The sequence below is a fragment of the Fistularia commersonii genome, chromosome 19 (assembly GCF_037954325.1).
Source record: "Fistularia commersonii isolate RoL2024-O1a breed Wild chromosome 19, RoL_Fcom_v1.0, whole genome shotgun sequence".
NCBI classification, from domain to species: domain Eukaryota; kingdom Metazoa; phylum Chordata; class Actinopteri; order Syngnathiformes; family Fistulariidae; genus Fistularia; species Fistularia commersonii.
In genome coordinates, this window is record NC_141302.1 from 7284432 (window position 1) to 7296731 (window position 12300).

At 38.1% G+C, this 12300-nt stretch overlaps 1 protein-coding gene across 4 annotated transcripts in view; it reads right to left on the reverse strand.

Moving 5' to 3' along the window:
- Window positions 1–7787, reverse strand: part of LOC147223616 (ELAV-like protein 2) — a 30886-nt gene extending 23099 nt beyond the window's left edge. For 3 of the 4 annotated variants that reach the window (XM_086166440.1, XM_086166438.1, XM_086166436.1), the window contains exon 1: window positions 7329–7785. The gene's annotated coding sequence lies outside the window, so the exon portion shown is untranslated. Of the gene's footprint in view, window positions 1–7328 lie in introns of all 4 variants that reach the window. The other variant, XM_086166439.1, reaches the window with a different exon arrangement.
- Between the last annotated feature and the right edge of the window lie 4513 nt (window positions 7788–12300).

Genomic DNA, 12300 nt, shown 5'->3' on the forward strand with positions numbered 1-12300 from the left:
CTATAATTACCCATAGCTGTAAACAATGATACAAATACAGCCATTCAATAGTAGAAACTATACCACCAAAATAATAGAGGTGACTATTCAAGTGCAGCCTCAAAATGGTCACTTCAGCGTATATGGTGCTGGCTTCGTTTTAACAACTCAATTGAGTGCATTAACTTCATAGCCAGGTAAGGTTTTACTGCTGAATAGACAGGCCAAGCTGCAAATGGTCTTACACTGATCCATATAATTTGCCTTGTATAAAAGTTACTCAGGAGTTTGTGATTAGATATATATCTTAAAAGGCACAATAACTGCTGCAGTATATGCATTAGAGAGGACCAAAGTGAAGAGGCATGAAAATCTGCTAGTATATCCTCAGAGGATTAAACTGACCAAATATGCGTGACAAGCTGAGGAGTGAAGAACTCCGAAGTGCAAACACTGACATACACAGCATGTCCTTGAAAACAAAAAAGCCCACAAGGAATGGTTCAAAATACCCAAACTGAAATGCACAGATTTGGCTCCCAAAGAAAAGCTAAAACCTAGAACACACACTATTAAAGACAGAAGCCTGTTGTCCCTGACAAGTAGGGGGAGCACTTAGTTTGGCCGAATATATATATATATGACACGAATTTGTGTCTACTTATATCTAGAATAAAAGCCTCACCATATCTGGTCAGTGTCTGCTAAAATTCCTGTATTAATTCCTGTATTAACATATGCCTGTGATGTTCTGATTTTAACCAGCATATATATATATATATAAAAGTCTAAATTATGTTTATACACATAATCAGCTCAAAAAGTAAAACAAAAATATTTAACTTTTAGTAGTATCTATTTTTTAAGTTATTTTAAAAGAAATTTCAAGAAAATATCAGCCAGATCATCTGGCTGGATAAAGTCGGGGGCTCGACTCCTGACTTACCGGGTACTTAGCGCAATACAGCGCAATACATTGCCAATTCAAACTTTTTAGGAAATGATGCCAAGCCCGAACAGTGACATAGTAAATCCTTGGACCGAAAGAAAGACAAGATAGAAAATATGTTTTTTTTTGTCATCTGGTTTGCAGCCCAAGGCATTCCAGTTGTGAACGGATTACTTGGAACAATGAATAAACCACCACTGCCACAGCCTATCACGATCTCAACAATGAAAATATTCATTGTGTTTATAAAAAAGGATTACCAGTAAAATTTGACTGATCTATTATTGACCATGAGTTTCACTGACCAGCAATAAAAATAAACTACTTGAGAAATTACCGAGCAAAGTCAGTGAAAACAGAAAAACAAAAAAACAAACATATTAATAGATACTAAAACGTCTGAATTAATCATGTGAATAGTATATACAATGCTATCTGGAATTTAATTCAAACATGATAGGCAAACATCTAATGTTAAAGGAATGGGTTATAAATAACAGCAATGATGACACTGGGTTTGAGAGCTGTTACATCATCATCACCTTCTCAAAATAATTGCTGCCTCATTCAACATGTAGATAAGTTTCTTTGGTTTTCTGAAAAAATGACTTGTGATTATTTTAAGATAAGGATATGATGATTTTTATTTATCAACCATAATGGGCTTTGTTTTGTGGCGTCTTGTAAGAGAGCTGGGTAATGGTTGTCCAATATCATTGCTATTTACATTTTACCTTGATTGAATAAACATCTATGAATCTTATACCAAGGACAAAGTTTCCCACATTTATAAATCTCATACCTAAGACAATTTTTTCCACATTTTGACTATCCTTTGTGACGACAGTCTGATTCACATTGCTTGGCCAAGGCATGCGCCGGTTAGTTAAAGATGAAGACATGATGGATTACAATAAGCTGACATGAGACAGATTAATTGTTAATAGTCTTAAATGCCTACTTCAGTACATTTTGGTTTAGTCCCTCATCATTAGCACATATTTAGCTAGTTACAGAATAAAAAGTATTTTGTAGGAGAGAATTTGTTGAAATCTTGTCTTGGCAACTGATTGATTTTCTTCGTCCAGTTGCTAAGACAAGAAGATTTTGACAAGAATTCACTATGACCTGGATGACTGAGAACCTACACAGACCTGTAGGAGAGAACGACATAATTTGTTGTCCTTTGAGGTGGATGATGGTTTGCATGATAGAGCTGATATGTCTGCAATTTGATTTGTTTTAGACACATTTTTAGCTAAACAGTGTATTTTTTTTCTGCAGACAAGAATTGTTGATTATATTAAATCTGAGATATAGCAGAGATCTGTGAGATAATTCTGCAGTATAAGATCAAATAAAAACACAAATACCAAAATATTCAAGAGCTTGGTAAATTCAAAAATGTGTAGACTTGATTCAATTTATCAGTCAGAAAAATAAATATTATCAGTCCACTTTTATTTGGTATTTCCACTTCACATACATTCATATATTGGCATCAAGAGATCGCTAGCTTTTGGAACCTGTTGTAAAATATTTGTGAGTTTAGAAAAGATTTCATTAAGCAATAGTCTCTGATCGATCTTTAAGTGAATGGTCTCAACTTATCAAGCGCTTTCACACCTTTCTTGTCCAAAGTGCTTTATACTACATCATTCTCACACTGATGATAGCAGAGCCAGAACCAGGCCATAGGGAGAAACATGGGGTTCAGTGTCTTGCTAAAGGACACACAACATGTGGAGGAGGAGGAGGAGCCAGGAATCAAACCCCTGGCCTCCTGATTGTAGGAACGCCTGCTCTACCAACTGATCCACAACAATTAATCATAAAAAATAAATGAATTTAAAAAATCCCACCTGACAAAATATGAATTGCATTTGTAGTGTCTTTAAGCTTCTTGCTCATTTGCTGCGAGTATTTGTGCATATGTGAATATGTGAAAAGATTTCCAAGCCCCTTCAACATTTCCCCACAAGTGACGTTTTTATTTCCCATTCTGAGGAACACACCACATCATTCTCTGGTCTCTCTTTGGTATTTCTTTTCATTAAATGTTTCAGTGATCATATATCGTATGGTGTAATTTGGTGAGAGAAATAATCATTTTTGGAATTCAGTCAATATACGTATCCCTGAAAATAAAAATGCAACAGCAATATGAACAAATAAACATGAATGGTAACCAAAACTTTAATTCATAAGAGTACATCCAATATTTTCATAAATTTCTCATAAGAAATAAAGATGTTTAAAGAAGGGTTAATAGAGTTTTAATGATTACATTTGGCCGATGGATGTATGGAGTGTGTGACATGAAAAAAACTATTAGAAAAGGGTAATTCGTTCTAATTTAAAATGCATGACAAGGACATTTTGTGCGCATGACATGATGAAACCGTCCGTAAGGAACAGTGCGCTTTGTGACTAAATAGTCCAATACACTAATACAAACTTAAACAACAGTAACTTATGGAAAATAATGCTCTAAAGTAGTTCTGAGGCTTTCCTACAATAATGACAAGTGGGTCAATTGCTGTCTCATAACCATCAATGAAATGAACAAAAAAAAAAAAAAAAAAAAAAAAAAAAAAACTCACTTATGTGGGGCGTAAAAAGCAAAATTCAAGTGACAATTCCCAGTTGTGATCTACAGGTTTCCTTCAAAGTTTGAGAGCACAATTAAGTTGTTTTTCTCAAAATGCAATATATGGAAATAAAAAAGCACATTAACTCATCCTACATATCCAGAAAACCAGTTACATTAAGGCAAAAAAGTGCAAAAAACAAAAACGTAATTGCATCTTCATTTTTTCTGAAGTTGTCAGCAATGTAATTAATAATTTTTTTACCAAAATAGTCTTCTGTGGTCGCAATTAATATTTGTGTAGTGACTGCTTGTGTAAAGAGCTTTAGCTAAATGCATTGGTACTAAAATTCAGCAAAAAAACAATGTAAAAAAAGAGGCACAATGTGCTTGCCATGCACCTATTCCAATTGGTTTATATAAAAGCATGGAATACTTATTAATAATGCTATTTTGAAGCTCAGTTCCAAAATAAGTTCACAATTTTAATAGTCACAACTCAGCCACTAAATGTAGAGACTATCTATCTAACCAGTGCAGGTTCCTACCATGGTAACTCAGTTTTATAATTAAAATAGCAATCCAGAGACAGTAATTACATCGAGAAATTCCCATCACCCTTCGGATATGTACTTTTGTGATAGTGACGGGGTTCAAGGACACTTCATGACTTTCTTCCAGTTATGACCCACACATGGCCAGAAGACAAAGGCTGGAACAGAAATAGAGTAAATTTAAGGGTGAACAAAATGGGTAGAAAATTCTTGCTACCAACTGTATCCTAACCCAGTTCTGACAGCAGCACACATTGCTGTATAAAGCACAGTGATGTGGCCTTCAGAAGTTAACTCACTGTCCTGCATTTTAGTCACTGTCAGCAGCCTTTATTTAGAAAGGCAATGTGGGGGCTCAATAATACATAAAGACAAGCGCTCTTATCTCTTGTCCCACTCAGGAGCTTTGAGGCTGCTGAAATTCTGGAAGTTGCATGAACAGCACGGGACCCCCCCCCCACACGAAAAAAAAAGGTTGGGTTGTATCACACACACACACACACACACACACACACACACACACACACACACACACACACACACAAGTAGAAAAACCAAGTCAACTAGAATATTTTGACAAGCATACACTGAGATACAAAGACTTCTCATTTTTTTTCCTACAGACGGTAATCAAATTACTGAAATTATGTCTCATACAGGCAACTTAAATAAAAAAGGATTAAGCTGTAACACTATAATGCAAATTTCTTATAAAACTAGTTTGAGAAATGTAGTCAGTCTTTCTGCAAATTGTTGCAATTCCGTCAACTCTACCATAATAATGAATTATAATGGTAACTCATCTGTCACATAATATAAAAATAATTTTGCAAGACCCATAATGTAACACATTAATAATACAAAAGTATTGCTAATTCTACATAAACCATAGTTCCGAAGTCCCGATTGATATGGAGATCCTTCGGGATTATTCCTAGAAAGCCAACTAAGTAGTCGTCACAAACTGCCTCACGGAATTGAGATGACTTCAACCGATTCATCAATTAAATCAAAGACAAATAAGGACCAAAATTTAAAAAAATAAATTAAAAAAAAGTACTTTATCCAAGATCGACTGTTACGGTTAAACAATAATGAAAAAAAATCTGCAATGCAAAACTCCAGTAAAAATTGAGTTCCCCCTGCAGATGTGTCGACCAAACAAAACTTTAAGCATTTTCAAATGGACTGTGAAACACACATTAGCGCATATAATTCCAAGGCTTGCCTTTCAGGCACTAAATTGGCAGCGATGACATTACTGTAATATACTGCAGAGGAAAGTACTCTGCGGTGTCAACATGCCCTGAACGACAAAACCCTAAGACACAATGCTTGACAAAATGTTTAAGCTTAAAGGAGTCGTAAGTGGCTCAAGCATCCCTCATTAGTGAGCTCACAACTTCCAGCTGGCCCGTGAGGAGACACGAGCCGTCTAATGGAGTCATTAGCTACATGTGTGCAGCAGGCAAAATGCGGGACACCGCTGACCGAGCGGCGTTAAACAAAATCTCATAAATTAGAAAGCTAAGAGACGACTATGACTTTTAGCAGTCTGTCTTTAAGACATAGCAAGGCTACAATATAGTTCCTCTCAGGCGCAAACCGCGTCTTACATTTTCAGCCAAATGCGTTTTTTAGACGAATGCTAGGTACAATCTTGCCCGGGCAGTGCGGAACTTGCAACGAGCTCGGTATTTATCAGTACGTCGACACTTTCACGATAGCCAGTACGGTAACATTAATGCCAATCTTTTTTTTTTTTAATATTGCAGAAAAAGTGTTGGAAATGAGAAAGATGCTGCTGAGGAGAGACGAGTAAAAAGAAACGAACTTTCAGGAGACATGCGTCGTACAAGGTACTTGCTAGCATACCGCGTTAGCCCTTTTCATTATTATTATTTTCCTTTTTCGCTATCAGCGTGTGACACTGAGGCTTTGGGAATTATTTTTTAACACATCCTTAATGTCTTACCTTGAGGTGTTGAATCGGCGTCACGGATTAAGACTGCGGACACCAAACTTTAGGTCTGTCTTTGCTAGGTGGAATAAGGGGCGGTGGCGGGAACGCGGCCACCCTAAGTAAACTAATCAGGCACCCAGCCAATCAGAAACCATTTCGTATCTACTCCTGCAATGGTCTTGATGTGATTTGATTTGCTGCAGGTGTACGCTGGCTCCTTGTGGTGCAACGTGAATTCAATTTCCACCAAATATACTCGCATCCTCCACATAGCGTTAGCTACCTGAAGCCGCCAGTAGCCCAACGTTTCTAAGAGGCCTTCAAGTGCGACGTCAAAATAGGACCTTTAAAATTAATTCACTCTAATGATGAGAGGAATGGTGCCAAGAAAAAGTTCCCCAGTGAGGTCTTCCACCCGACGAGCTAGACGCGTTTGTTAGGTTGAGGAGGAAAATATAAAAGTGGCTGCTGGCAGTTGTGACCCATATTATTTGTATTTTCTATTTATAGGAATGGTCTGCATGCAAATACAATTTGTAAGTCGAAAGCAACAGTAGAACTAATTAAAAATAAGATAAAGTAGAAATCCACTAACTCAAAGTAGCTTCACACACAGGCTGTCCTTAAACCATATCCTATTATTTATTACAATCGCACAGTCAGTCCATTGGATAACTGTATTTACAACGATAATGCATCTAAAAGCCAAGTAGTAAGTTAAAAATAACCTCTGTATTATGCCATGCACATTTTTGAAATAATGTCAGCAAGTTTACAAAATCAAGAAATTTGACAGGAAACCAAAAGTGGTCAGGTTGTCCCGCGGGTATCATTGCAGCAATACATTTGCCCAAACGCAAACTGTGCAATTAGTCTATAATGGATGACACACTAACGCTGATGCTATGACAAAAAAATAAAAAATAAAATCCTGATATCATGTTTAACAACGATTCATTTCTCAGCCAAAGGCCTAGATTTCGACATATTCGAGCAATACATGTGTCCGTGCGAGCGCCGGCGGGTACCGGAACGACCACATGTTCGGCGATAGCCCTCCTATCCCGTCGAGTAAGTGTGTACGATAACGCCGAAGCCCCGCAATTCTGACCCGTTACTGGCGACATGAAGGCATCACGGCGACTTTCCCATTGCGTTTACATGCAAGACGATAATCTGAGACAACGAATACATGATCTCTACTTCCAGTCTATACAGAACTGACAGAGTAAAATCAATTATAAAATGATCATTTTTTGATGTGAATGAACAAATGTGTAAAAAATATCTTACCGTTTCTATAAATGAAAGTTATGGTCGTCCTTAGGCAAACAATCTCTGAATGAAAACACCTCGCCAATAGCTTGTAAAATGATGGATTTCTGCTCTCTTAGTTCAAACTTGGAAACATAAAAGCCAACACAAACAAGATAAAATGAGGAAATGAAATATTTATTAAATCAAAACACAGAAATAATCTCCTTTCAGAAAATTCATGAAACAAAAAAAGAGGAAAAAAAGAACAGAAGAAATAAAAGGAATCAAATAATTTAAAAAAAAAACCCGGCTTCTGCCCGTCTCGCTCTTTACAGGTGCGCCACACAAATACGCGACATCACTGAGTGGAAACCAATGCAAGGAGGAGGTTGTCTTTAAAAGGAAGATAGTCCTGCCGGCAAATATATAGGGCCGTATCACAGCATGCCTATACCTCTCCGCTCTCTTCGTTTCATCCATTCAACCTACACATGTACACGCATTGGACGCGGAAGTATACCCAGAGAGGCTCCATCCACCGCTTATGCACACAGAGGCTCTTCAATACCATTGGTTCGAACACGATCCTCGCAGGGCTCCGCCGTCTTCCCAAATCGCACGATGTTATTCGCCCTCGCCACAGTCACTCAAAACGATCAAGCGTTTATTTTTTCTTTTTTTTTTCCCTAAATATGGCATTTGGAGTCAAACATCTCCTCCCAAGACACGGACCGTACAGCAGGCGGGAATAACGCCGCGGCTTCAGAGTATTTAACACCACGCCATCCGAGAAACAGATCCTGCTATAGTCATTAAACGCGTGTGCTGCATTCACGTATCCGTTTTTTTTATAATGCCTCGAGACGAAACGATGAAACACCTCCGAAATATTCATCAAAATCACACCAAACGTGCATTTGATCCCATTTCGTGCAACATTCGTGTTTCTAAATCAGCATAATTATTCATCGGAGCGAGTTACCTGGAAGTCAAGCTGTTTTTTTTTTTTTTTTTGCTGCAAAGGCAGACGTGTGTTACTGACAGCGCCGCGGAAAGCAAAGCCACACACTCAGCATGTTTCAGCACCACGGAGAGCGCAGCACATCTTCAGCCCACATGCTTCCCACTGTCTGCCTCAGTCAACGGTCAGCCATCGACCCACAGGCTGGAGACAATGGTGGGCGTTAATACGGACTCCCCTGACGTATTTTAAAACAATGAAAAGCCATTTGTATGTATCAGCCCGAGCACAGTGGTATAAAACACACTTAAGAGGAAGCTTTGCACCAGGAGTGGCTGCACGCTTATCCCATGCGCATCTTTTGTCGACTTCCAGAGGGTGGAGCAACAGTTAGAGTTGCAAGGACGCGGTTGGAAGTCAGACCGTGGTAATGCACATTGTTTCCCCACATCATCATGAGGGGACACTGGCGTAAGACCGAGATTCAAACGCTCATTAAAAAAACATTCTGTCCAGCAAAGGCGGGTCTGGCAGGAAATGACCTGCAAGAAATAGTCAACAAAGAAAGGTAGCAATAGAGTAACTCTACTGCTACCCTTCACTGAGGTAGTTTTTATTGTCGAATAGGAAAAATAGAAAAGAGAGACAGTGGAAGGCAGTATCTAATTTCAAATGACACACACAGCATTGTAATTTCTACATCGTAAATCTTTTACAGCTTCATACAAATTAGATCCATTTGGATGAAGAGGTGACAGGAAAGGAATTGCTATTGTAATACTACCATTTTATTATTTATTCCATACGTGTTCTTTCACACCCACAACCATACGCACATTGAGACCACTGTTTTGCTTTTCTGTCAGTCCAACAGCCCAGGCCCAAGATGCCCCCCACCCACACCCACATCCACACACACACCTCACTTTTGACACAGCCACCCCACCTGCCTCTGGTATGAGGCATCTGGTTCTTTCTGCCAACATTGAAATTTTCCTGACCACAGAGGAATTGTCTGATCTTTATGAATCTTGAGAGATCCTTATTTGGGAATGAAAAGTACCCCGATATAGGTTCTTGTAGAAATTGCTGATGTATGAATAGAAATTGATGAATTGATGAATTGAAAATCTCCAGCCCAATTAAAACTTGTACATTTACAGACATGATGCTGAATGTACATTGGGCTCAAAGAAATAAATTGTACAGAGGTATGCACACACACACACACACACACACACACACACACACACACACACACACACACACACACACACACACACACACACACACACACACACACACACACACATTAAAAAATGTGAGTTTTTCATTGTCTCACTATTTAAATAAAAACCATCACAGCTTTGTTGACTGGGTTGTAACTTCCATTGAACACTGTACTTTTTTGTTTTGTATTGTTTTTCATGGAATGAACTGCAAGTGAATTTCACGTATTTTGACATAGACAGTCACAGTTTTTGAATGACAGAAGAACTGTAGATGAAGAAGTTAAAATTGAAATGCTGCTGAGTATAATGAACCAGAGTTTATAGCTGTGCCTCAATATCTGTACATAGAGAGAGATACACATTTGCAGGGACAAATCAAACATGCATTTGTCACAAGATGGAGAATTCACTCCACTATGGAAAAGGAAGATCGATTACCTGGTGAAGTTGGTAATGTCAAGACTCCACGATTTGCCTTTGTCTGAGATTGAAGTAATGTTTCTCAAAACTGAATTTGTCATTTAATAAAATATGACGGTGGTTTTCAGTGACAGCAAAAGATGTAAAATTGAATCATGAACTAATAAACCGTGTTTTCCCAGTTATTTTTCAGACTTCAAAGCGATGTAAGTAGGGTGATGAGCATGAATGACGTCAGTTGGAGAGAGCACAAATGAATAGCTTTGTGTTAGTCAAACATATTACATTGAATGTATTTCTTTTAAACTGCTGATGTAGTGCACTGTCAACATTAACACTAATTTGTAAGGAACTACACAAAATATTACAAGCAATAATACATAGTTATTCAGACTATTCACCTCACCTGAATGTCACTTTCAGTACTTTCTTGAAAAAGCTCCAGTTTATTGGTGCAGACCTTATCTGATTAGACGATCGAAACTCAGCATGGGAAATTCAAATGCTTTAAAGCTCAAATTGAATTGAAAAAAACAAACAAAAAAAAAACCTGGATTCATTCTTTCAAAAATGTTTCCAGTCTTTACATCTTGCTAACAGCACATACTTTAGTTTGGTTACTCTGGTTTCAGGCTTTAGGGAAGTTCATGCCCACAAATATCAATCAGATCATTAGCATTTAGATAGCATATAACATTCTTAAAATGAAGAGGAACATGGACCTTTTGTACTTGCTTTAATGGTGATTTGTGAAAGTGTGTCTAAAAAGAATGTCAGAAAGACTTCATGGATTGGTGGATTATATTGAAAAGATCAGTCTGGGAGAAGGGTTAATACAGCAGTAAAATGTAAAAGCACTAGCCTTGTATCCCGTCATAGAATTAGGCATTAAAATCACAGTATGATGGAAATTAGTTCACACCTCAAAAGGACTGCTCCATCAAACTCTCCAAGTCAGACTCAAATTGGGGTTAAACACACGCACGCACGCCCACACACGCACGCCCACACACACACACACACACACACACACACACACACACACACACACACACACACACACACACACACACACACACACACACACACAGGATATATCACAAACTAGCTGTCAATACTTCCTGATACAAAATATTAAGGCACTCATGAGATTTCCCCTGTGTTGCAGTCAAGGCAGCAATTATGACGAAGTCTTACCACACTCCTGAAGCCCTGGTCCAGCACGGTGTTCCTGTTAGGGCCTAACAGCATGCTCCCAGCCAGCCTTACCACACACCGGGGGGAGCAATAGCAAAAACAAAAACAAAAACCAAGGAGACAAAGAAGCACAATGCAGTGTGGCAGTATGAATACATTGGCTTGACTAGTTAAAGGAAACCTCTAGCTGACAGCATAAAGAATATAAACTTGAACATAAATAATTCTGTCCCATAAGATTTTAGCTTTAGATCAAGTGTACCATATGATTGTTGGGCATGAGTATCAAGTTTGATAAAGAACCTCAGCAGGAAACTGGAAACATCATATGTCCTGTTGTACTCACTGGACATGAGTCAAAAGGTTACAATCAAGTTGATCATGAAACTCTTTGATGTAATGCAATATAGCAGTCATGGAGAGAGGGTGTTAGTATTTAAACTTGACTGGGGATCACATCACCTTCTCCATGTCAGATGTCATAGATATGACCATATTTGTAATGAGTATAGGCCTTGGTAGGAATCCAGGTCAATGCCACAACATCAGTTCAACCTGTCTTTGTAATGTGAGGCATCAAGGACGATGTGGATAAGTACTAAGACTAGTTTTCAATTCAAGGATGTTCTCCGGAATGTGTGAGGTGCCATTTCCTGCAACAATTTCACATACAAAACAAGGAAGTTGGTGGTGAGGCTGGGCAAAAAAAGTATGAAAAAATCTCACAAATTTGAATAGAACATTTACTCAATCACATGGATGATTAAAATGGATATATAATAAAAAAATGCATTTTAATATGTAAAATCAGGCACTTTGGTGCCAGAGCATGACTGCAGTGCAGAATCATGGCATTTTTTTTGCTCATGTTCTTACTGACTTCTTGCTGATTATTGATTTTTTATGGATGTCTCCTTAATGACTTGCTACCCAATTTGGTTTTCAAACCAAAAGCAAAATATATAAAATAAACGCATTATAAAACAAAATTCTTCACAAATGAGAATATTTACAGACTAAACAAAAATATCTATCCCGTCCTGTATTGGGGTTTTGTCAAAGTAATGATTGGTTGCAGGGCATAAAAGAATTCTCAAGCTCCTCTCATCTTCTCTCTCCTCATTGATAATCTGTATGACTGATCCAGTGGGAACAGCCTCCTGCTATTATATGTCAAGGGTGAGTGGTCTTGACCTCC